This window comes from Dasypus novemcinctus, chromosome 25 (genome assembly GCF_030445035.2).
Source record: "Dasypus novemcinctus isolate mDasNov1 chromosome 25, mDasNov1.1.hap2, whole genome shotgun sequence".
NCBI lineage: Eukaryota > Metazoa > Chordata > Mammalia > Cingulata > Dasypodidae > Dasypus > Dasypus novemcinctus.
The window spans coordinates 29,113,231-29,137,544 of record NC_080697.1 but is presented as its reverse complement, the minus strand read 5'-3'; positions in this window follow the sequence as shown (position 1 = coordinate 29,137,544).

Genomic DNA, 24,314 nt, shown 5'->3' with positions numbered 1-24,314 from the left:
ACCAAGCTTAGTTCCCAGGAGTAAATCATATGTGCCATGTTGTTTGATTTACCTGTAAAGAGTTAACTGCTATACCCTCGGTTATGCTTTCCTTTATAGGAAATGCTAGTTTTAGAGATAGGAATGTTAGCACAAAAACTGAAAGAAAGGAGATACCTGCAAAATCTCTGCACAGAATGCTTAGTTTTCAGGATTAAATCTTATGTATCATGTTGTTTCATTTAGGCTTAAAGAGTTGGCTGCTATACCTTCGGTTATGCTTTCCTATAGAGTAAGGGCTAGTTTTAGAGATAGGAATGTTAGCACAATAACCGAAGGAAAGGAGATACCTGCAAAATCTCTGCACAGAGTGCTTAGTTCTCAGGAGTAAATCATATGTGCCATGTTTCATTTAGGTTTAAAGAGTTAGCTGCTATACCCTTAGTTAGGCTTTCGTGTATTGTAAATGCTAGTATAAAGATGTGAATGTTAGCACAAAATCTGGAGGAAAGGAGATAGCTGCAAAATCTCTGCACAAAATGCTTAGTTATCAGAAGTAAATCATAAGTGCCATGTTGTTTCATTTAGGTTTAAAGAGTTAGCTGCTATACCCTTAGTTAGGCTATCGTATATAGTAAATGCTAGTATAAAGATGTGAATGTTAGCACAAAATCTGAAGTAAAGGAGATAGCTGCAAAATCTCTGCACACAATGCTTAGTTCTCAGAAGTAAATCATATGTGCCATGTTGTTTCATTTAGGTTTAAAGAGTTAGCTGGTATACTACCGGATTTGCTTTCCTATAGTGTAAATGCTAGTTTTACAGATAAGAATGTCAGCACAAAACCTGAAAGAAAGGAGATAGCCGCAAAATCTCTGCACACAATGCTTAGGTGTCTAAAGTAAATCATATGTGCCATGTTGTTTCATTTAGGTTTAAAGATTTAGCTGCTATACCGCCTGTTATGCTTTCCTATAGTGTAAATGCTAGTTTTACAGATAGGAATGTTAGCACAAAAACTGAAAGAAAGGAGATAGCCGCAAAATCTCTACACACAATGCTTAGTTCTCAGAAGTAAATCATATGGGCCATGTAGTTCCATTTAGGTTTAAAGAGTTAGCTGCTATACCGCCTGTTATGCTTTCCTATAGTGTAAATGCTAGTTTGACAGATAGGAATGTTAGCACAAAAACTGAAAGAAAGGAGATAGCCACAAAATCTGTGCAAAGAATGCTTAGTTCTCTGAAGTAAATCATATGTGCCATTTTGTTTCATTTCGGTTTAAAGAGTTAGGTGCCATACCACCGGTTATGCTTTCCTATAGTGTAAATGCTAGAGTTACAGATAGGAATGTTAGCACAAAAACTGAAAGAAAGGAGATAGCCGCAAAATCTCTGCACACAATGCTTATTTCTCAGAAGTACATCATATAAGACATGTTGTTTCATTTAGGTTTAAAGAGTTAGCTGCTATAGTGCCGGTTATGCTTTCCTATACTGTAAGTGCTAATTTTACAGATAGGAATGTAAGCACAAAAACTGAAAGAATGGAGAGCTGCAAAATCTCTGCACAAAATGCTTAGTTCCCAGAAGTAAATCATATGTGCCTTGTTGTTTCATTTAGGTTTAAAGAGTTTGCAGCTACACCACCAGCTTTGCTTTCCTATAGTGTAAAGGCTAGTTTTACAGATAGGAATGTTAGCACAGAAACTGAAAGAAAGGAGGTAGCCACAAAATCTCTGCTCACAGTGCTTAGTTCTCAGAAGTAAATCATACGTGCCATGTTGTTTCAATTAGGTTTAAAGAGTTGGCTGCTATACCTTCGGTTATGCTTTCCTATATAGTAAGTGGTAGTTTTAGAGATAGGAATGTTAGCACAAAAACTGAAGGAAAGGAGATAGCTGCAAAATCTCTGCACACCAAGCTTAGTTCCCACGAGTAAATCATATGTGCCATGTTGTTTGATTTAGCTTTAAAGATTTAACTGCTATACCCTCGGTTATGCTTTCCTTTATAGGAAATGCTAGTTTTAAAGATAGGAATGTTAGCACAAAAACTGAAGGAAAGGAGATACCTGCAACATCTCTGCACAGAATGCTTAGTTTTCAGGATTAAATCTTACGTGCCATGTTGTATCATTTAGGCTTAAAGAGTTGGCTGCTATACCTTCGGTTATGCTTTCCTATAGATTAAGGGCTAGTTTTAGAGATAGGAATGTTAGCACAATAACCGAAGGAAAGGAGATACCTGCAAAATCTCTGCAAAGAATGCTTAGTTCTCAGGAGTAAATCATATGTGCCATGTTGTTTCATTTAGGTTTAAAGAGTTAGCTGCTATACCGCCGGTTATGCTTTCCTATAGTGTAAATGCTAGTTTTACAGATAGGAATGTTATCACAAAAACTAGAAAGAAAGGAGATAGGCGCAAAATCTCTGCACACAATGCTTAGTTCGCAGAAGTAAATCATATGTGCCATGTTGTTTCATTTAGGTTTAAAGAGTTAGCTGCTATACACTTAGTTAGGCTTTCGTATATAGTAAATGGTAGTATAAAGATATGAATGTTAGCACAAAATCTGAAGTAAAGGAGATAGCTGCAAAATCTCTGCACACAATGCTTAGTTCTCAGAAGTAAATCATATGTGCCATGTTGTTTCATTTAGATTTAAAGAGTTAGCTTCTGTATTAACGGTTATGTTTCCTATATTGTAAGTGCTAGTTTTACAGATAGGAATGCTAGCACAAAAACTGAAATAAAGGAGATAGCCGCAAAATTGCTGCACACAATGCTTAGTTCTCTGAAGTAAATCATATGTGCCATGTTGTTTCATGTAGGTTTAAAGAGTTAGCTGCTATACCGCCGGTTATGCTTTCCTATAGTGTAAATGCTAGTATAAAGATATGAATGTTAGCACAAAATCTGAAGTAAAGGAGATAGCCGCAAAATCTCTGCACACAATGCTTAGTTCTCAGAAGTAAATCATATGTGCCATGTTGTATTATTTAGGTTTAAAGAGTTAGCTGCTATATTGCCGGTTATGCTTTCCTATACTGTAAGTGCTAGTTTTACAGATAGGAATGTTAGAACAAAAACTGAAAGAAAGGAGATAGCTGCAAAATCTCTGCACACAATGCTTAGTTCTCAGAAGTAAATCATATGTGCCATTTTGTATTATTTAGGTTTAAAGAGTTAGCTGCTATATTGCCAGTTATGCTTTCCTATACTGTAAGTGCTAGTTTTCCAGATAGGAATGTTAGCACAAAAACTGAAGGAAAGGAGATAGCTGCAAAATCTCTGCACACCAAGCTTAGTTCCCAGGAGTAAATCATATGTGCCATGTTGTTTGATTTACCTGTAAAGAGTTAACTGCTATACCCTCGGTTATGCTTTCCTTTATAGGAAATGCTAGTTTTAGAGATAGGAATGTTAGCACAAAAACTGAAAGAAAGGAGATACCTGCAAAATCTCTGCACAGAATGCTTAGTTTTCAGGATTAAATCTTATGTATCATGTTGTTTCATTTAGGCTTAAAGAGTTGGCTGCTATACCTTCGGTTATGCTTTCCTATAGAGTAAGGGCTAGTTTTAGAGATAGGAATGTTAGCACAATAACCGAAGGAAAGGAGATACCTGCAAAATCTCTGCACAGAGTGCTTAGTTCTCAGGAGTAAATCATATGTGCCATGTTTCATTTAGGTTTAAAGAGTTAGCTGCTATGCCCTTAGTTAGGCTTTCGTGTATTGTAAATGCTAGTATAAAGATGTGAATGTTAGCACAAAATCTGGAGGAAAGGAGATAGCTGCAAAATCTCTGCACAAAATGCTTAGTTATCAGAAGTAAATCATAAGTGCCATGTTGTTTCATTTAGGTTTAAAGAGTTAGCTGCTATACCCTTAGTTAGGCTATCGTATATAGTAAATGCTAGTATAAAGATGTGAATGTTAGCACAAAATCTGAAGTAAAGGAGATAGCTGCAAAATCTCTGCACACAATGCTTAGTTCTCAGAAGTAAATCATATGTGCCATGTTGTTTCATTTAGGTTTAAAGAGTTAGCTGCTATACTACCGGATTTGCTTTCCTATAGTGTAAATGCTAGTTTTACAGATAAGAATGTCAGCACAAAACCTGAAAGAAAGGAGATAGCCGCAAAATCTCTGCACACAATGCTTAGTTGTCTAAAGTAAATCATATGTGCCATGTTGTTTCATTTAGGTTTAAAGATTTAGCTGCTATACCGCCTGTTATGCTTTCCTATAGCGTAAATGCTAGTTTTACAGATAGGAATGTTAGCACAAAAACTGAAAGAAAGGAGATAGCCGCAAAATCTCTACACACAATGCTTAGTTCTCAGAAGTAAATCATATGGGCCATGTAGTTTCATTTAGGTTTAAAGAGTTAGCTGCTATACCGCCTGTTATGCTTTCCTATAGTGTAAATGCTAGTTTGACAGATAGGAATGTTAGCACAAAAACTGAAAGAAAGGAGATAGCCACAAAATCTCTGCACACAATGCTTAGTTCTCTGAAGTAAATCATATGTGCCATGTTGTTTCATTTAGGTTTAAAGAGTTAGCTGCTATACCGCTGGTTATGCTTTCCTATAATGTAAATGCTAGTTTTACAGATAGGAATGTTAGCACAAGAAATGAAAGAAAGGAGATAACCGCAAAATCTCTGCACACAATGCTTAGTTCTCTGAAGTAAATCATATGTGCCATGTTGTTTCATTTAGGTTTAAAGAGTTAGCTGCCATACCACCGGTTATGCTTTCCTATAGTGTAAATGCTAGAGTTACAGATAGGAATGTTAGCACAAAAACTGAAAGAAAGGAGATAGCCGCAAAATCTCTGCTCACAATGCTTAGTTCTCAGAAGTAAATCATATGTGCCATGTTGTTTCATTTAGGTTTAAAGAGTTAGCTGCTATACCCTTAGTTAGGCTTTCGTATATAGTAAATGCTAGTATAAAGATGTGAATGTTGCACAAAATCTGAAGGAAAGGAGATAGCTGCAAAATCTCTGCACACAATGCTTAGTTCTCAGAAGTAAATCATATGTGCCATATTGTTTCATTTAGGTTTAAAGAGTTAGCTGCTATACTACCGGATTTGCTTTCCTATAGTGTAAATGCTAGTTTTACAGATAAGTATGTTAGCACAAAAACTGAAAGAAAGGAGATAGCCGCAAAATCTCTGCACACAATGCTTAATTCTGTGAAGTAAATCATATGTGCCATGTTGTTTCATTTAGCTTTAAAGAGTTAGCTGCGATACCACCGGTTATGCTTTCCTATAGTGTAAATGATAGAGTTACAGATAGGAATGTTAGCACAAAAACTGAAAGAAAGGAGATAGCTGCAAAATCTCTGCACACAATGCTTAGTTCTCAGAAGTAAATCATATGTGCCATGTTGTTTCATTTAGGTTTAAAGAGTTAGCTGCTATACCACCTGTTATGCTTTCCTATAGTGTAAATGCTAGTTTTACAGATAGCAATGATAGCACAAAAACTGAAAGAAAGGAGATAGCCGCAAAATCTCTGCACAAAATGCTTAGTTATCAGAAGTAAATCATAAGTGCCATGTTGTTTCATTTAGGTTTAAAGAGTTAGCTGCTCTACCCTTAGTTAGGCTATCGTATATAGTAAATGCTAGTATAAAGATGTGAATGTTAGCACAAAATCTGAAGTAAAGGAGATAGCTGCAAAATCTCTGCACACAATGCTTAGTTCTCAGAAGTAAATCATATGTGCCATGTTGTTTCATTTAGGTTTAAAGAGTTAGCTGCTATACTACCGGATTTGCTTTCCTATAGTGTAAATGCTAGTTTTACAGATAAGAATGTTAGCACAAAAACTGAAAGAAAGGAGATAGCCGCAAAATCTCTGCACACAATGCTTAGTTCTCAGAAGTAAATCATATGTGCCATGTTGTTTCATTTAGGTTTAAAAAGTTAGCTGCTATACTACCGGTTATGATTTCCTATAGTGTAAATGCTAGTTTTACAGATAGGAAAGTTAGCACAAAAACTAGAAAGAAAGGAGATAGCCACAAAATCTCTGCACACAATTCTTGGTTATCACAAGTAAATTATATGTGCCATGTTGTTTCATTTAGGTTTAAAGAGTTAGCTGCTATACTACCAGATTTGCTTTCCTATAGTGTAAATGCTAGTTTTACAGATAAGAATGTTAGCACAAAAACTGAAAGAATGGAGATAGCTGCAAAATCTCTGCACACAATGCTTAGTTCTCTGAAGTAAATCATATGTGCCATGTTGTTTCATTTAGGTTTAAAGAGTTAGCTGCTATACCGCCTTTTATGCTTTCCTATAGTGTAAATGCTAGTTTTACAGATAGAAATGTTAGCACAAAAACTGAAAGAAAGGAGATAGCCGCAAAATCTCTGCACACAATGCTTAGTTCTCAGAAGTAAATTATATGTGCCATGTTGTTTCATTTAGGTTTAAAGAGTTAGCTAACTTTCCTCAAGCTTTGCTTTCCTAAAGTGTAAATGCTAGTTTTACAGATAGGAATGTTAGCACAAAAACTGAAAGAAAGGTGATACCCGCAAAATCTCTGCACACAATGCTTAGTTCTCAGAAGTAAATCATATGTGCCATGTTGTTTCATTTAGGTTTAATGAGTTAACTGCTATACCCTTAGTTAGGCTTTCGTATACAGTAAGTGCTAGTAGAAAGATATGAATGTTAGCACAAAATCTGAATTAAAGGAGATAGCCGCAAAATATCTGCACACAATGCTTAGTTCTCAGAAGTAAATCATATGTGCCATGTTGTTTAATTTAGGTTTAAAGAGGTAGCTGCCATACCACCGGTTATGCTTTCCTATAGTGTAAATGTTAGAGTTACAGATAGGAATGTTAGCACAAAAACTGAAAGAAAGGAGATAGCCACAAAATCTCTGCACACAATGCTTAGGTCTCAGAAGTAAATCATATTTGCCATGTTGTTTCATTTAGGTTTAAAGAGTTAGCTGCTATACCCTTAGTTAGGCTTTCGTATATAGTAAATGCTAGTATAAAGATGTGAATGTTAGCACAAAATCTGAAGTAAAGGAGATAGCTGCAAAATCTCGGCACACAATGCTTAGTTCTCAGAAGGAAATCATATGTGCCATGTTGTTTCATTTAGGTTTAAAGAGTTAGCTGCTATATTGCCGGTTATTCTTTCCTATACTGTAAGTGGTAGTTTTACAGATAGGAATGTTAGCACAAAAACTGAAAGAAAGGAGATAGCCGCAAAAACTCTTCACACAACGCTTAGTTCTCAGAAGTAAATCATATATGATATGTTGTTTCATTTAGGTTTAAAGAGTTAGCTGCTATAGTGCCGGTTATGCTTTCCTTTACTGTAAGTGCTAGTTTTACAGATACGAATGTTAGCACAAATACTGAAAGAAAGGAGAGCCGCAAAATCTCTGCACAAAATGCTTAGTTCCCAGAAGTAAATCATATGTGCCTTGTTGTTTCATTTAGGTTTAAAGAGTTTGCTGCTATACCGCCAGCTTTGTTTTCCTATAGTGTAAAGGAGAGTTTTACAGATAGGAATGTTAGCACAGAAACTGAAAGAAAGGAGATAGCCGCAAAATCTCTGCTCACAATGCTTAGTTCTCAGAAGTAAATCATACGTGCCATGTTGTTTCATTTAGGTTTAAAGAGTTAGCTGCTCTACCCTTAGTTAGGCTTTGGTATATAGTAAATGCTAGTATAAAGATGTGAATGTTAGCACAAAATATGAAGTAAAGGAGATAGCTGCAAAATCTCTGCACACAATGCTTAGTTTTCAGGAGTAAATCTTATGTGCCATGTTGTTTCATTTAGGTTTAAAGAGTTAGCTGCTATACCACCGGTTATGGTTTCGTATGTAGGAAATTCTAGTTTTAGAAATAGGAGTGTTAGCACAAAAACTGAAGGAAAGGAGATAGCTGCAAAATCTCTGCACTCAATGCTTAGTTCTCAGGAGTAAATCATATGTGCCATGTTGTTTCATTCCGGTTTAAAGAGTTAATTGCTATACCTTCGGTTATGCTTTCCTATATAGTAAATGCTAGTTTTATAGACAGGAATGCCAGCACAAAAACTGAAGGAAGGGAGATACCTGCAAAATCTCTCCAAAAAATGCTTAGTTCTCAGAAGTAAATCATATGTGCCATGTTGTTTCCTTTAGGTTTAAACAGTTAGCTGCTATACCCTCGATTATGTTTTCCTATATAATACGGCTGGGTTTAGGGGTAGGATTGATACCACAAAAACTGAATTAAAGGAGATAGCTGAAAAATCTCTGCACACCAAGTTTAGTTCCCACGAGTAAATCATATGTGCCATGTTGTTTGATTTAGCTTTAAAGAGTTAACTGCTATACCCTCGGTTATGATTTCCTTTCTAGGAAATGCTAGTTTTAGAGATAGGAATGTTAGCACAAAAACTGAAGGAAAGGAGATACCTGCAAAATCTCTGCACAGAATGCTTAGTTTTCAGGATTAAATCTTATGTGCCATGTTGTTTCATTTAGGTTAAAAGAGTTGGCTGCTATACCTTCGGTTATGCTTTCCTATAGAGTAAGGGCTAGTTTTAGAGATAGGAATGTTAGCACAATAACCGAAGGAAAGGAGATACCTGCAAAATCTCTGCACAGAATGCTTAGTTCTCAGGAGTAAATCATATGTGCCATGTTGTTTCATTTAGGTTTAAAGAGTTAGCTGCTATACCGCCGGTTATGCTTTCCTATAGTGTAAATGCTAGTTTTACAGATAGGAATGTTATCACAAAAACTAGAAAGAAAGGAGATAGGCGCAAAATCTCTGCACACAATTCTTAGTTCGCAGAAGTAAATCATATGTGCCATGTTGTTTCATTTAGGTTTAAAGAGTTAGCTGCTATAGTGCAGGTTATGCTTTCCTATATTGTAAGTGCTAGTTTTACAGATAGGAATGTTAGCAGAAAAACTGAAAGAAAGGAGATAGCCGCAAAATTGCTGCACAAAATGCTTAGTTCTCAGAAGTAAATCATATGGGCCATGTTGTTTCATTTAGGTTAAAGAGTTAGCTGCTATACCGCCGGCTTTGCTTTCGTATACTGTAAATGCTAGTATTACAGATAGGAATGTTATCACAAAAACTAGAAAGAAAGGAGATAGCTGCAAAATCTCTGCACACAATGCTTAGTTCTCAGAAGTAAATCATATGGGCCATGTTGTTTCATTTAGGTTTAAAGAGTTAGCTGATATACCGCCGGCTTTGCTTTCCTATAGTGTAAATGCTGGTTTTACAGATAGGAATATTATCACAAAAACTAAAAGAAAGGAGATAGCCGCAATATCTCTGCGCACAATGCTTAGTTCTCAGAAGTAAAGCATATGTGTCATGTTGTTTCATTTAGGTTTAAAGAGTTAGCTGCTATACCCTTAGTTAGGCTTTCATATATAATAAATGCTAGTAAAAAGATGTGAATGTTAGCACAAAATCTGAAGTAAAGGAGATAGCTGCAAAATCTCTGCACAGAATGCTTAGTTCTCAGAAGGAAATCATATGTGCCATGTTGTTTCATTTAGGTTTAAAGAGTTACCTGCTATATTGCCGGTTATTCTTTCCTATACTGTAAGTGGTAGTTTTACAGATAAGAATGTTAGCACAAAAATTGAAAGAAAGGAGATAGCCCCAAATTCTCTGCAAACAATGCTTAGTTCTCTGAAGTAAATCATATGTGCCATTTTGTTTCATTTAGGTTTAAAGAGTTAGCTGCCATACCACCGGTTATGCTTTCCGCTAGTGTAAATGCTAGAGTTACAGATAGGAATGTTAGCACAAAAACTGAAAGAAAGGAGATAGCCGCAAAATCTCTTCACACAATGCTTAGTTTTCAGAAGTAAATCATATATGATATGTTGTTTCATTTAGGTTTAAAGAGTTAGCTGCTATGGTGCCGGTTATGCTTTCCTTTACTGTATGTGCTAGTTTTACAGATAGGAATGTTAGCACAAATACTGAAAGAAAGGAGAACCGCAAAATCTCGGCACAAAATGCTTAGTTCCCAGAAGTAAATCATATGTGCCTTGTTGTTTCATTTAGGTTTAAAGAGTTAGCTACTATACGTGAAGCTTTGCTTTCCTATAGTGTAAATGCTAGTTTTACAGATAGGAATGTTAGCACAAAAACTGAAAGAAAGTTGATAGCCGCAAAATCTTTGCACACAATGCTTAGTTCTCATAAGTAAATCATATGTGCCATGTTGTTTCATTTAGGTTTAAAGAGTTAGCTGCTATACCCTTAGTTAGGCTTTCGTATATAGTAAATGCTAGTATAAAGATATGAATGTCAGCACAAAATCTGAAGTAAAGGAGATAGCCACAAAATCTCTGCACACAATGCTTAGTTCTCAGAAGTAAATCATATGTGCCACGTTGTTTTATTTAGGTTTAAAGAGTTAGCTGCTATAGTGCAGGTTATGCTTTCCTATATTGTAAGTGCTAGTTTTACAGATAGGAATGTTAGCAGAAAAACTGAAAGAAAGGAGATAGCCGCAAAATTGCTGCACAAAATGCTTAGTTCTCAGAAGTAAATCATATGTGCCTTGTTGTTTCATTTAGGTTTAAAGAGTTTGCTGCCATACCGCCAGCTCTGCTTTCCTATAGTGTAAAGGCTAGTTTTACAGATAGGAATGTTAGCACAGAACCTGAAAGAAAGGAGATAGCCGCAAAATCTCTGCACACAATGCTTAGTTCTCAGAAATAAATCATATGGGCCATGTTCTTTCATTTAGGTTTAAAGAGTTAGCTGATATACCGCCGGCTTTGCTTTCCTATAGTGTAAAGGCTAGTTTTAGAGATAGGAATATTATCACAAAAACTAAAAGAAATTAGATAGCCACAAAATCTCTGCACACAATGCTTAGTTCTCAGAAGTAATTCATATGTGCCATGTTGTTTCATTTAGGTTTAAAGAGTTAGCTGCTATACCCTTAGTTAGGCTTTCGTATACAGTAAATGCTAGTATAAAGATGTGAATGTTAGAACAAAATCTGAAGTAAAGGAGATAGCTGCAAAATCTCTGCACACAATGCTTAGTTCTCAGAAGGAAATCACATGTGCCATGTTGTTTCATTTAGTTTTAAAGAGTTAGCTGCTATATTGCCGGTTATTCTTTCCTATACTGTAAGTGGTAGTTTTACAGATAAGAATGTTAGCACAAAAATTGAAAGAAAGGAGATAGCCGCAAAATCTCTGCAAACAATGCTTAGTTCTCTGAATAAATCATATGTGCCATTTTGTTTCATTTAGGTTTAAAGAGTTAGCTGCCATACCACCGGTTATGCTTTCCTCTAGTGTAAATGCTAGAGTTACAGATAGGAATGTTAGCACAAAAACTGAAAGAAAGGAGATAGCCGCAAAGTCTCTTCACACAATGCTTAGTTCTCAGAAGTAAATCATATATGATATGTTCTTTAATTTAATTTTAAAGAGTTAGCTGCTATGGTGCTGGTTCTGCTTTCCTTTACTGTAACTGCTAGTTTTACAGATAGGAATGTTAGCACAAATAATGAAAGAAATGAGAGCCGCAAAATCTCTGCACAAAATGCTTACTTCCCAGAAGTAAATCATATGTGCCTTGTTGTTTCATTTAGGTTTAAAGAGTTAGCTGCTATACAGCCTGTTATGCTTTCCTATAGTGTAAATGCAAGTTTGACAGATAGGAATGTTAGCACAGAAACGGAAAGAAGGGAGATAGCCGCAAAATCTCTGCACACAATGCTTAGTTCTCAGTAGAAAATTATATGTGCCATGTTGTTTCATGTAGGTTTAAAGAGTTAGCTGCTATACCGCCGGCTTTGCTTTCCTATAGTGTAAATGCTAGTTTTACAGATAGGAATGTTACTACAAAAACTAGAAAGAAAGGAGATAGCCGCTAAATCTCTGCACACAATGCCTAGTTCTCAGAAGTAAATCATATCTGCCATGTTGTTTCATTTAGGTTTAAAGAGTTAGCTGCTATACCCTTAGTTAGGCTTTCGTATATAGTAAATGCTAGTATAAAGATATGAATGTTAGCACAAAATCTGAAGTAAAGGAGATAGCCGCAAAATCTCTGCACACAATGCTTAGTTCTCAGAAGTAAATCATATGTGCCATGTTGTTTCATTTAGGTTTAAAGAGTTAGCTGCTGTACCGCCGATTATGCTTTCCTATTGTGTAAATGCTAGCTTTACAGATTGGAATGTTAGCACAAAAACTGAAAGAAAGGAGATAGCCACAAAATCGCTGCACACAATACTTAGTTCTCTGAAGAAAATCATATGTGCCTTGTTGTTTCATTTAGGTTTAAAGAGTTACCTGCTATACCCTTAGTTAGGCTTTCGTATAGAGTAAATGCTAGTATAAATATGTGAATGTTAGCACAAAATCTGAAGTAAAGGAGATAGCTGCAAAATCTCTGCACACAATGCTTAGTTCTCAGAAGTAAATCATATGTGCCATGTTGTTTCATTTAGCTTTAAAGAGTTAGCTGCTATACCCTTAGTTAGGCTTTCGTATAGAGTAAATGCTAGTATAAAGATGTGAATGTTAGCACAAAATCTGAAGTAAAGGTTATAGCTGCAAAATCTCTGCACACAATGCTTAGTTCTCAGAAGTAAATCATATGTGCCATGTTGTTTCATTTAGGTTTAAAGAGTTAGCTGCTATATTGCCGGTTATTCTTTCCTATAGTGTAAGTGATAGTTTTACAGATAGGAATGTTAGCACAAAAATTGAAAGAAAGGAGATAGCTGCAAAATCTGTGCAAACAATGCTTAGTTCTCTGAAGTAAATCATATGTGCCATTTTGTTTCATTTCGGTTTAAAGAGTTAGGTGTCATACCACCGGTTATGCTTTCCTCTAGTGTAAATGCTAGAGTTACAGATAGGAATGTTAGCACAAAAACTGAAAGAAAGGAGATAGCCGCAAAATCTCTGCACACAATGCTTATTTCTCAGAAGTATATCATATATGACATGTTGTTTCATTTAGGTTTAAAGAGTTAGCTGCTATAGTGCCGGTTATGCTTTCCTATACTGTAAGTGCTAGTTTTACAGATAGGAATGTAAGCACAAAAACTGAAAGAATGGAGAGCCGCAAAATCTCTGCACAAAATGCTTAGTTCCCAGAAGTAAATCATATGTGCCTTGTTGTTTCATTTAGGTTTTAAAGAGTTTGCAGCTATACCGCCAGCTTTGCTTTCCTATAGTGTAAAGGCTAGTTTTACAGATAGGAATGTTAGCACAGAAACTGAAAGAAAGGAGATAGCCGCAAAATCTGTGCTCACAGTGCTTAGTTCTCAGAAGTAAATCATACGTGCCATGTTATTTCATTTAGGTTTAAAGCGTTAGCTGCTATACCGCCGGTTATGCTTTCCTATAGTGTAAATGCTAGTTTTGCAGATAGGAATATTAGCACAAAAACTGAAAGAGAGGAGATAGCCGCAAAATCTCTGCACACCAAGCTTAGTTCCCAGGAGTAAATCATATGTGCCTTGTTGTTTGATTTAGCTTTGAAGAGTTAACTGCTATACCCGCGGTTATGCTTTCCTTTATAGGAAATGCTAGTTTTAGAGATAGGAATGTTAGCACAAAAACTGAAGGAAAGGAGATACCTGCAAAATCTATGCACAGAATACTGAGTTTTCAGGATTAAATCTTATGTGCCATGTTGTTTCAATTAGGTTTAAAGAGTTGGCTGCTATACCTTCGGTTATGCTTTCCTATATGGTAAGTGGTAGTTTTAGAGATAGGAATGTTAGCACAAAAACTGAAGGAAAGGAGATAGCTGCAAAATCTCTGCACACCAAGCTTAGTTCCCACGAGTAAATCATATGTGCCATGTTGTTTCATTTAGGTTTAAAGAGTTGGCTGCTATACCTTCGGTTATGCTTTCCTATAGATTAAGGGCTAGTTTTAGAGATAGGAATGTTAGCACAATAACCGAATTAAAGGAGATACCTGCAAATTCTCTGCAAAGAATGCTTAGTTCTCAGGAGTAAATCATATGTGCCATGTTGTTTCATTTAGGTTTAAAGAGTTAGCTGCTATACCGCCGGTTATGCTTTCCTATAGTGTAAATGCTAGTTTTACAGATAGGAATGTTATCACAAAAACTAGAAAGAAAGGAGATAGGCGCAAAATCTCTGCACACAATGCTTAGTTCGCAGAAGTAAATCATATGTGCCATGTTGTTTCATTTAGGTTTAAAGAGTTAGCTGCTATACCCTTAGTTAGGCTTTCGTATATAGTAAATGGTAGTATAAAGTTGTGAATGTTAGCACAAAATCTGAAGTAAAGGAGATAGCTGCAAAATCTCTGCACACAATGCTTAGTTCTCAGGAGTAAATCATATGTGCCATGTTGTTTCATTTAGATTTAAAGAGTTAGCTTCTGTACTACCGGTTATGCTTTCCTATATTGTAAGTGCTAGTTTTACAGATAGGAATGTTAGCACAAGAACTGAAATAAAGGAGATAGCCGCAAAATTGCTGCACACAATGCTTAGTTCTCTGAAGTAAATCATATGTGCAATGTTGTTTCATGTAGGTTTAAAGAGTTAGCTGCTATACCTCCGGTTATGCTTTCCTATAGTGTAAATGCTAGTTTTACAGATAGGAATGATAGCACAAAAACTGAAAGAAAGGAGATAGCCGCAAAATCTCTGCACACCATGCTTAGTTCTCAGAAGTAAATAATATGTGCCATGTTGTTTCATTTAGGTTTAAAGAGATAGCTGCTATACCGCAGGCTTTGCTTTCCTATAGTGTAAATGCTAGTTTTACAGATAGGAATGTTATCACAAAAAGTGAAAGAAAGGTGATAGCCGCAAAATCTCTGCACACAATGCTTATTTCTCAGAAGTAAATCATATGTGCCATGTTGTTTCATTTAGGTTTATAGAGTTAGATGCTATAGTGCCGGTTATGCTTTCCTATATTGTAAGCGCTTCTTTTACAGATAGGAATGTTAGCACAAAAACTGAAAGAAAGGAAATAGCCGCAAAATCTCTGCACACAATGCTTAGTTCCCAGAAGTAAATCATATGTGCCTTGTTGTTTCATTTAGGTTTAAAGAGTTTCCTGCTATACCGCCAGCTTTGTTTTCCTATAGTGTAAAGGAGAGTTTTACAGATAGGAATGTTAGCACAGAAACTGAAAGAAAGGAGATAGCCGCAAAATCTCTGGTCACAATGCTTAGTTCTCAGAAGTAAATGATATGTGCCATGTTGTTTCATTGAGGTTTAAAGAGTTAGCTGCTATATCTCCGGTTAATGTTTCTAATATAGGAAATGCTAGTTTTAGAGATTGGGATGTTAGCACAAAAACTGAAGGACAGGAGATAGCAGCAAAATCGCTGCACACAATGTGTAGGTCTCAGGAGTAAATCATATGGGTCATGTTGTTTCATTTAGGTTTAAAGAGTTAGCTGCTATACCTGCGGTTATGGTTTTGTGTATAGGAAAGGCTAGTTTTAGAGATTGGAATGTTACCACAAAAACTGAAGGAAAGGAGATAGCTGCAAAATCTCTGCAAAGAATGCTTAGTTCTCAGGAGAAAATCATATGTGTCATGTTGTTTCATTGAGGTTTAAAGAGTTAGCTGCTATACCGTCAGTTATGGTTTCTTTTATAGGAAATTCTAGTTTTAGAGATAGGAATGTTAGCACAAAAAATGAAGGTAAGGAGATACTGCAAATTCTCTGCACAGAATGCTTAGTTTTCAGGAGTAAATCATATGTGCCATGTTGTTTCACTTAGGTTTAAAGAGTTAGCTGCTATACCTCCGGTTATGGTTTCGTATATAGGAAATGCTAGTTTTAGAAATAGGAGTGTTAGCACCAAAACTGAAGGAAAGGAGATAGCTGCAAAATCTCTGCACTCAATGTTTAGTTCTCAGGAGTAAATCATATGTGCCATGTTGTTTCATTCAGGTTTAAAGAGTTAATTGCTATACCTTCGGTTATGCTTTCCTATATAGTAAATGCTAGTTTTATAGACAGGAATGTCAGCACAAAAACTGAAGGAAGGGAGATACTGCAAAATCTCTCCAAAAAATGCTTAGTTCTCAGAAGTAAATCATATGTGCCATGTTGTTTCCTTTAGGTTTAAACAGTTAGCTGCTATACCCTGGATTATGCTTTCCTATATAGTACGGCTGGGTTTAGGGGTAGGATTGATACCACAAAAACTGAAGGAAAGGAGATAGCTGAAAAATCTCTGCACACAATGCCTAGTTCTCAGAAGTAAATCATACATGCCATGTTGTTTCATTTAGGTTTAAAGAGTTATATGCTATACCTTCGGTTATGTTTACGTATATAGGAAATGCTAGTTTTAGAGATAGGAATGTTAGCAAAAAAATGAAGGAAAGGAGATAGCTGCAAAATCTCTGCAGACAATGCTTAGTTCTCAGAAGTACATCGTATATGACATGTAGTTTCATTTAGGTTTAAAGAGTTGGCTGCTATACCTTCGGTTATGCTTTCCTATATAGTAAGTGGTAGTTTTAGAGATAGGAATGTTAGCACAAAAACTGAAGGAAAGGAGATAGCTGCAAAATCTCTGCACACCAAGCTTAGTTCCCAGGAGTAAATCATATGTGCCATGCTGTTTGATTTAGCTTTAAAGAGTTAACTGCTATACCCTCGGTTATGCTTTCCTTTATAGGAAATGCTAGTTTTAGAGATAGGAATGTTAGCACAAAAACTGAAGGAAAGGAGATACCTGCAAAATCTCTGCACAGAATGCTTAGCTCTCAGGAGTAAATCATATGTGCCATGTTGTATCATTTAGGTTTAAAGAGTTAGCTGCTATACCACCGGTTATGCTTTCCTATAGTGTAAATGCTAGTTTTACAGATAGGAATGTTATCACAAAAACTGAAAGAAAGGAGATAGCCGCAAAATCTCTGCACACAATGCTTAGTTCTCAGAAGTAAATCATATGTGCTATGTTGTTTCATTTAGGTTTAAAGAGTTAGCTGCTATACCCTTAGTGAGGCTTTCGTATATTGTAAATGCTAGTACAAAGATGTGAATGTTAGCACAAAATCTGAAGTAAAGGAGATAGCTACAAAATCTCTGCACACAATGCCTTGTTCTCAGAAGTAAATCATATGTGCCATGTTGTTTCATTTAGGTTTAAAGAGTTAGCTGCTATACTACCGGTTATGCTTTCCTATAATGTAAATGCTAGTTTTACAGATAGGAATGTTAGCAAAAAAACTAGAAAGAAAGGAGATAGCCGCAAAATCTCTGCACACAATACTTGGTTCTCAGAAGTAAATCATATATGCCATGTTGTTTCATTTAGGTTTAAAGAGTTAGCTGCTATACTGCCGGTTATGCTTTCCTATAGTGTAAATGCTAGTTTTACAGATAGGAATGTTAGCACAAAAACTGAAAGAAAGGAGATAGCCGCAAAACCTCTGCACACAATGCTTAGTTCTCAGAAGTAAATCATATGTGCCATGTTGTTTCATTTAGGTTTAAAGAGTTAGCTGCTATAGTGCCAGTTATGCTTTCCTATATTATAAGTGCTACTTTTACAGATAGGAATGTTAGCACAAAAACTGAAAGAAAGGAGATAGCCGCAAAATCTCTGCACACAATGCTTAGTTCTCAGAAGTAAATCATATGGGCCATGTTGTTTCATTTAGGTTTATAGAGATAGATGCTATAGTGCCGGTTATGCTTTCCTCTATTGTAAGTGCTAGTTTTACATATAGGAATGTTAGCACAAAATCTGAAAGAAAGGAGATAGCCGCAAAATCTCTGCACACTATGCTTAGTTCTCAGAAGTAAATTATATGTGCCATGTTGTTTCATTTAGGTTTAAAGAGTTAGCTGCTATACCTCAAGCTTTGCTTTCCTATAGTGTAAATGCTAGTTTTACAGGTAGGAATGTTAGCACAAAAACTGAAAGAAAGGAGATAGCTGCAAAATCCCTGCACACAATGCTTAGTTCTCAGAAGTAAATCATATGTGCTATGTTGTTTCATTTAGGTTTAAAGAGTTAGCTGCTATACCCTTAGTTAGGCTTTCGTATATTGTAAATGCTAGTATAAAGATGTGAATGTTAGCACAAACTCTGAAGTAAAGGAGATAGCTGCAAAATCTCTGCACACAATGCTTAGTTCTCAGAAGTAAATCATATGTGCCATGTTGTTTCATTTAGGTTTAAGGAGTTAGCTGCTATACTACCGGTTACGCTTTCCTATAGTGTAAATGCTAGTTTTACAGATAGGAATGTTAGCACAAAAACTAGAAAGAACGGAGATAGCCGCAAAATCTCTGCACACAATACTTGGTTCTCAGAAGTAAATCATATGTGCCATGTTGTTTCATTTAGGTTTAAAGAGTTAGCTGCTATACTACCGGATTTGCTTTCCTATACTGTAAATGCTAGTTTAACAGATAGGAATATTAGCACAAAAACTGAAAGAAAGGAGATAGCCACAAAATCTCTACACACAATGCTTAGTTCTCAGAAGTAAATCATATGGGCCATGTTGTTACATTTACGTTTAAAGAGTTAGCTGCTATAGTGCCAGTTATGCTTTCCTATATTATAAGGGCTAGTTTTACAGATAGGAATGTTAGCACACAAACTGAAAGAAAGGTGATAGCCGCAAAATCTCTGCACAAAATGCTTAGTTTCCAGAAATAAATCATATGTGCCTTGTTGTTTCATTTAGGTTTAAAGAGTTTGCTGCTATACCGCCAGCTTTGCTTTCCTATAGTGTAAAGGCTAGTTTTACAGATAGGAATGTTAGCACAGAAACTGAAAGAAAGGAGATAGCCGCAAAATTTCTGGACAAAATGCTTAGTTATCAGAAGTAAATCATATGTGCCATGTTGTTTCATTTAGGTTTAAAGAGTTAGCTGCTATACTACCGGATTTGCTTTCCTAAAGTGTAAATGCTAGTTTTACAGATAGGAATGTTAGCACAAAAGCTGAAAGAAAGGAGATAGCTGCAAAATCTCTGCACACAATGCTCAGTTCTCTGAAGTAAATCATATGGGCCATGTTGTTTCATTTAGGTTTAAAGAGTTAGCTGCTATACCCTTAGTTAGGCTATCGTATATAGTAAATGCTAGTATAAAGATGTGAATGTTAGCAAAATATCGGAAGTAAAGGAGATAACTGCAAAATCTCTGCACACAATGCTTAGTTCTCAGAAGTAAATCATATGTGCCATGTTGTTTCATTTAGGTTTAAAGAGTTAGCTGCTATACCGCCTGTTATGCTTTCCTATAATGTAAATGCTAGTTTTACACATAGGAATGTTAGCACAAAAACTGAAAGAAAGGTGATAGCCGCCAAATCTCTGCACACAATGCTTAGTTCTCAGAAGTAAATCATATGTGCCATGTTGTTTCATTTAGATTTAAAGAGTTAGCTGCTATACTACCGGTTATGCTTTCCTATAGTGTAAATGTTGGTTTAACACATAGGAATGCTAGCACAAAAACTGGAAGAAAGGAGATATCCGCAAAATCTCTGCACAAAATGCTTAGTTATCAGAAGTAAATCATATGTGCCATGTTGTTTCATTTATGTTTAAAGAGTTAGCTGCTATACCCTTAGTTAGGCTTTCGTATATAGTAAATGCTAGTATAAAGTTTTGAATGTTTGCACAAAATCTGAAGTAAAGGAGATACCTGCAAAATCTCTGCACAAAATGCTTAGTTCTCAGAAGTAAATCATATGTGCCATGTTGTTTCATTTAGGTTTAATGAGTTAGCTGCTATACTACCGGATTTGCTTTCCTATAGTGTAAATGCTAGTTTTACAGATAAGAATGTTAGCACAAAAACTAAAAGAAAGGAGATAGCCGCAAAATCTCTGCACACAGTGCTTAGTTCTCTGAAGTAAATCATATGTGCCATGTTGTTTCATTTAGGTTTAAAGAGTTAGCTGCTATAGAGCCTGTTATGCTTTCATTTAGTGTAAATGCTAGTTTTACAGATAGGAATGTTAGCACAAAAACTGAAAGAAAGGAGATAGCCGCAAAATCTCTGCACACAATGCTTAGTTCTCTGAAGTAAATCATATGGGCCATTTTGTTTCATTTAGGTTTAAAGAGTTAGCTGCTATACCCTTAGTTAGGCTATCGTATATAGTAAATGCTAGTATAATGATGTGAATGTTAGCAAAAAATCTGAAGTAAAGGAGATAACTGCAAAATCTCTGCACACAATGCATAGTTCTCAGAAGTAAATCATATGTGCCATGTTGTTTCATTTAGGTTTAAAGAGTTAGCTGCTATACTACCGGATTTGCTTTCCTATAGTGAAAATGCTAGTTTTACAGATAAGAATGTTAGCACAAAAACTGAAAGAAAGGAGATAGCCGCAAAATCTCTGCACACAATGCTTAGTTCTCAGAAGTAAATTATATGTGCCATGTTGTTTCATTTAGGTTTAAAGAGTTAGCTGCTATACCCTTAGTTAGGCTATCGTATATAGTAAATGCTAGTATAATGATGTGAATGTTAGCAAAAAATCTGAAGTAAAGGAGATAACTGCAAAATCTCTGCACACAATGCATAGTTCTCAGAAGTAAATCATATGTGCCATGTTGTTTCATTTAGGTTTAAAGATTTAGCTGCTATACTACCGGATTTGCTTTCCTATAGTGAAAATGCTAGTTTTACAGATAAGAATGTTAGAACAAAAACTGAAAGAAAGGAGATAGCCGCAAAATCTCTGCACACAATGCTTAGTTCTCTGAAGTAAATCATATGTGCCATGTTGTTTCATTTAGGTTTAAAGAGATAGCTGCTATACCGCCTGTTATGCTTTCCTATAGTGTAAATGCTAGTTTTACAGATAGGAATGTTAGCACAAAAACTGAAAGAAAGGAGATAGCCGCAAAATCTCTGCACACAATGCTTAGTTCTCAGAAGTAAATTATATGTGCCATGTTTTCATTTATGTTTAAAGAGTTAGCTGCTATACCTCAAGTTTGCTTTCCTATACTGTAAATGCTAGTTTTACAGATAGGAATGTTAGCACAAAAACTGAAAGAAAGGAGATAGCCGCAAAATCTCTGCACACAATGCTTAGTTCTCAGAAGTAAATTATATGTGCCATGTTTTCATTTATGTTTAAAGAGTTAGCTGCTATACCTCAAGTTTGCTTTCCTATAGTGTAAATGCTAGTTTTACAGATAGGAATGTTAGCACAAAAACTGAAAGAAAGGTGATAGCCGCCAAATCTCTGCACACAATGCTTAGTTCTCAGAAGTAAATCATATGTGCCATGTTGTTTCATTTAGGTTTAAAGAGTTAGCTGCTATACCCTTAGTTAGGCTATCGTATATAGTAAATGCTAGTATAAAGATGTGAATGTTAGCACAAAATCTGAAGTAAAGGAGATAACTGCAAAATCTCTGCACACAATGCTTAGTTCTCAGAAGTAAATCATATGTGCCATGTTGTTTCATTTAGGTTTAAAGAGTTAGCTGCTATATTGCCGGTTATGCTTTCCTATACTGTAAGTGCTAGTTTTACAGATAGGAATGTTAGCACAAAAATTGAAAGAAAGGAGATAGCTGCAAAATCTCTGCAAACAATGCTTAGTTCTCTGAAGTAAATCATATGTGCTATGTTGTTTCATTTAGCTTTAAAGAGTTAGCTGCTATACCTCAAGTTTGCTTTCCTATAGTGTAAATGCTAGTTTTACAGATAGGAATGTTAGCACAAAAACTGAAAGAAAGGTGATAGCCGCAAAATCTCTGCACACAATGCTTAGTTCTCAGAAGTAAATCATATGTGCCATGTTGTTTCATTTAGGTTTAAAGAGTTAGCTGCTATACTACCGGTTATGCTTTCCTCTAGTGTAAATGCTAGTTTTACAGATAGGAATGTTAGCACAAAAACTGAAAGAAAGGTGATAGCCGCAAAATCTCTGCACACAATGCTTAGTTCTCAGAAGTAAATCATATGTGCCATGTTGTTTCATTTAGGTTTAAAGAGTTAGCTGCTATACCCTTAGTTAGGCTTTCCTATATACTAAATGCGAGTATTAAGATATGAATGTTAGCACAAAATCTGAAGTAAAGGAGATAGCTGCAAAATCTCTGCACACAATGCTTAGTTCTCAGAAGTAAATCATATGTGCCATATTGTTTTATTTAGGTTTAAAGAGTTAGCTGCTATATTGCTGGTTATGCCTTCCTATACTGTAAGGGCTAGTTTTACAGATAGGAATGTTAGCACAAAAACTGAAAGAAAGGAGATACCTGCAAAATCTCTGCACACAATGCTTAGTTCTCTGAAGTAAATCATATGGGCCATGTTGTTTCATTTAGGTTTAAAGAGTTAGCTGCTATACCCTTAGTTAGGCTATTGTATATAGTAAATGCTAGTATAAAGATGTGAATGTTAGCAAAAAATCTGAAGTAAAGGAGATAACTGCAAAATCTCTGCGCACAATGCTTAGTTCTCAGAAGAAAATCATATGTGCCATGTTGTTTCATTTAGGTTTAAAGAGTTAGCTGCTATACTACCGGATTTGCTTTCCTATAGTGAAAATGCTAGTTTTACAGATAAGAATGTTAGCACAAAAACTGAAAGAAAGGAGATAGCCGCAAAATCTCTGCACACAATGCTTAGTTCTCAGAAGTAAATCATATGTGCCATGTTGTTTCATTTAGGTTTAAAGAGTTAGCTGCTATACTACCGGTTATGCTTTCCTATAGTGTACATGCTAGTTTTATAGATAGGAATGTTAGCACAAAAACTGAAAGAAAGGTGATAGCCGCAAAATCTCTGCACACAATGCTTAGTTCTCAGAGGTAAATCATATGTGCCATGTTGTTTCATTTAGGTTTAAAGAGTTAGCTGCTATAGTGCCGGTTATGCTTTTCTACATTGTAAGTGCTAGTTTTACAGATAGGAATGTAAGCACAAAAACTGAAAGAATGGAGATAGCCGCAAAATCTCTGCTCACAATGCTTAGTTCTCAGAAGTAAATCTTATGTGCCATGTTGTTTCATTTAGGTTTAAAGAGTTAGCTGCTATACCGCCGGTTATGCTTTCCTATAGTGTAAATGCTAGTTTTACAGATAGGAGTGCTAGCACAAAAACTGAAAGAAAGGAGATAGCCGCAAAATCTCTGCACAAAATGCTTAGTTATCAGAAGTAAATCATATGTGCCATGTTGTTTCATTTAGGTTTAAAGAGTTAGCTGCTATACCCTTAGTTAGCCTTTCGTATATAGTAAATGCTAGTATAAAGATATGAATGTTAGCACAAAATCTGAAGTAAAGGAGATAGCCGCAAAATCTCTGCACACAATGCTTAGTTGTCAGAAGTAAATCATATGTGCCATATTGTTTTATTTAGGTTTAAAGAGTTAGCTTCTATATTGCCGGTTATGCTTTCCTATACTGTAGGTGCTAGTTTTACAGATAGGAATGTTAGCACAAAAACTGAAAGAAAGGAGATAGCTGCAAAATCTCTGCATACAATGCTTAGTTCTCTGAAGTAAATCATATGGGCCATGTTGTTTCATTTAGGTTTAAAGAGTTAGCTGCTATACCCTTAGTTAGGCTATCGTATATAGTAAATGCTAGTATAAAGATGTGAATGTTACCAAAAAATCTGAAGTAAAGGAGATAACTGCAAAATCTCTGCACACAATGCTTAGTTCTCAGAAGTAAATCATATGTGCCATGTTGTTTCATTTAGGTTTAAAGAGTTAGCTGCTATACTACCGGATTTGCTTTCCTATAGTGAAAATGCTAGTTTTACAGATAAGAATGTTAGCACCAAAACTGAAAGAAAGGAGATAGCTGCAAAATCTCTGCACACAATGCTTAGTTCTCTGAAGTAAATCATATGTGCTATGTTGTTTCATTTAGCTTTAAAGAGTTAGCTGCTATACCTCAAGTTTGCTTTCCTATAGTGTAAATGCTAGTTTTACAGATAGGAATGTTAGCACAAAAACTGAAAGAAAGGTGATAGCCACAAAATCTCTGCACACAATGCTTAGTTCTCAGAAGAAAATCATATGTGCCATGTTGTTTCATTTAGGTTTAAAGAGTTAGCTGCTATACCCTTAGTTAGGCTTTCGTATATACTAAATGCTAGTATAAAGATATGAATGTTAGCACAAAATCTGAAGTAAAGGAGATAGCCGCAAAATCTCTGCACACAATGCTTACTTCTCAGAAGTAATTCATATGTGACATATTGTTTTATTTAGGTTTAAAGAGTTAGCTGCTATATTGCCGGTTATGCTTTCCTATACTGTAAGTTCTAGTTTTACAGATAGGAATGTTAGCACAAAAATTGAAAGAAA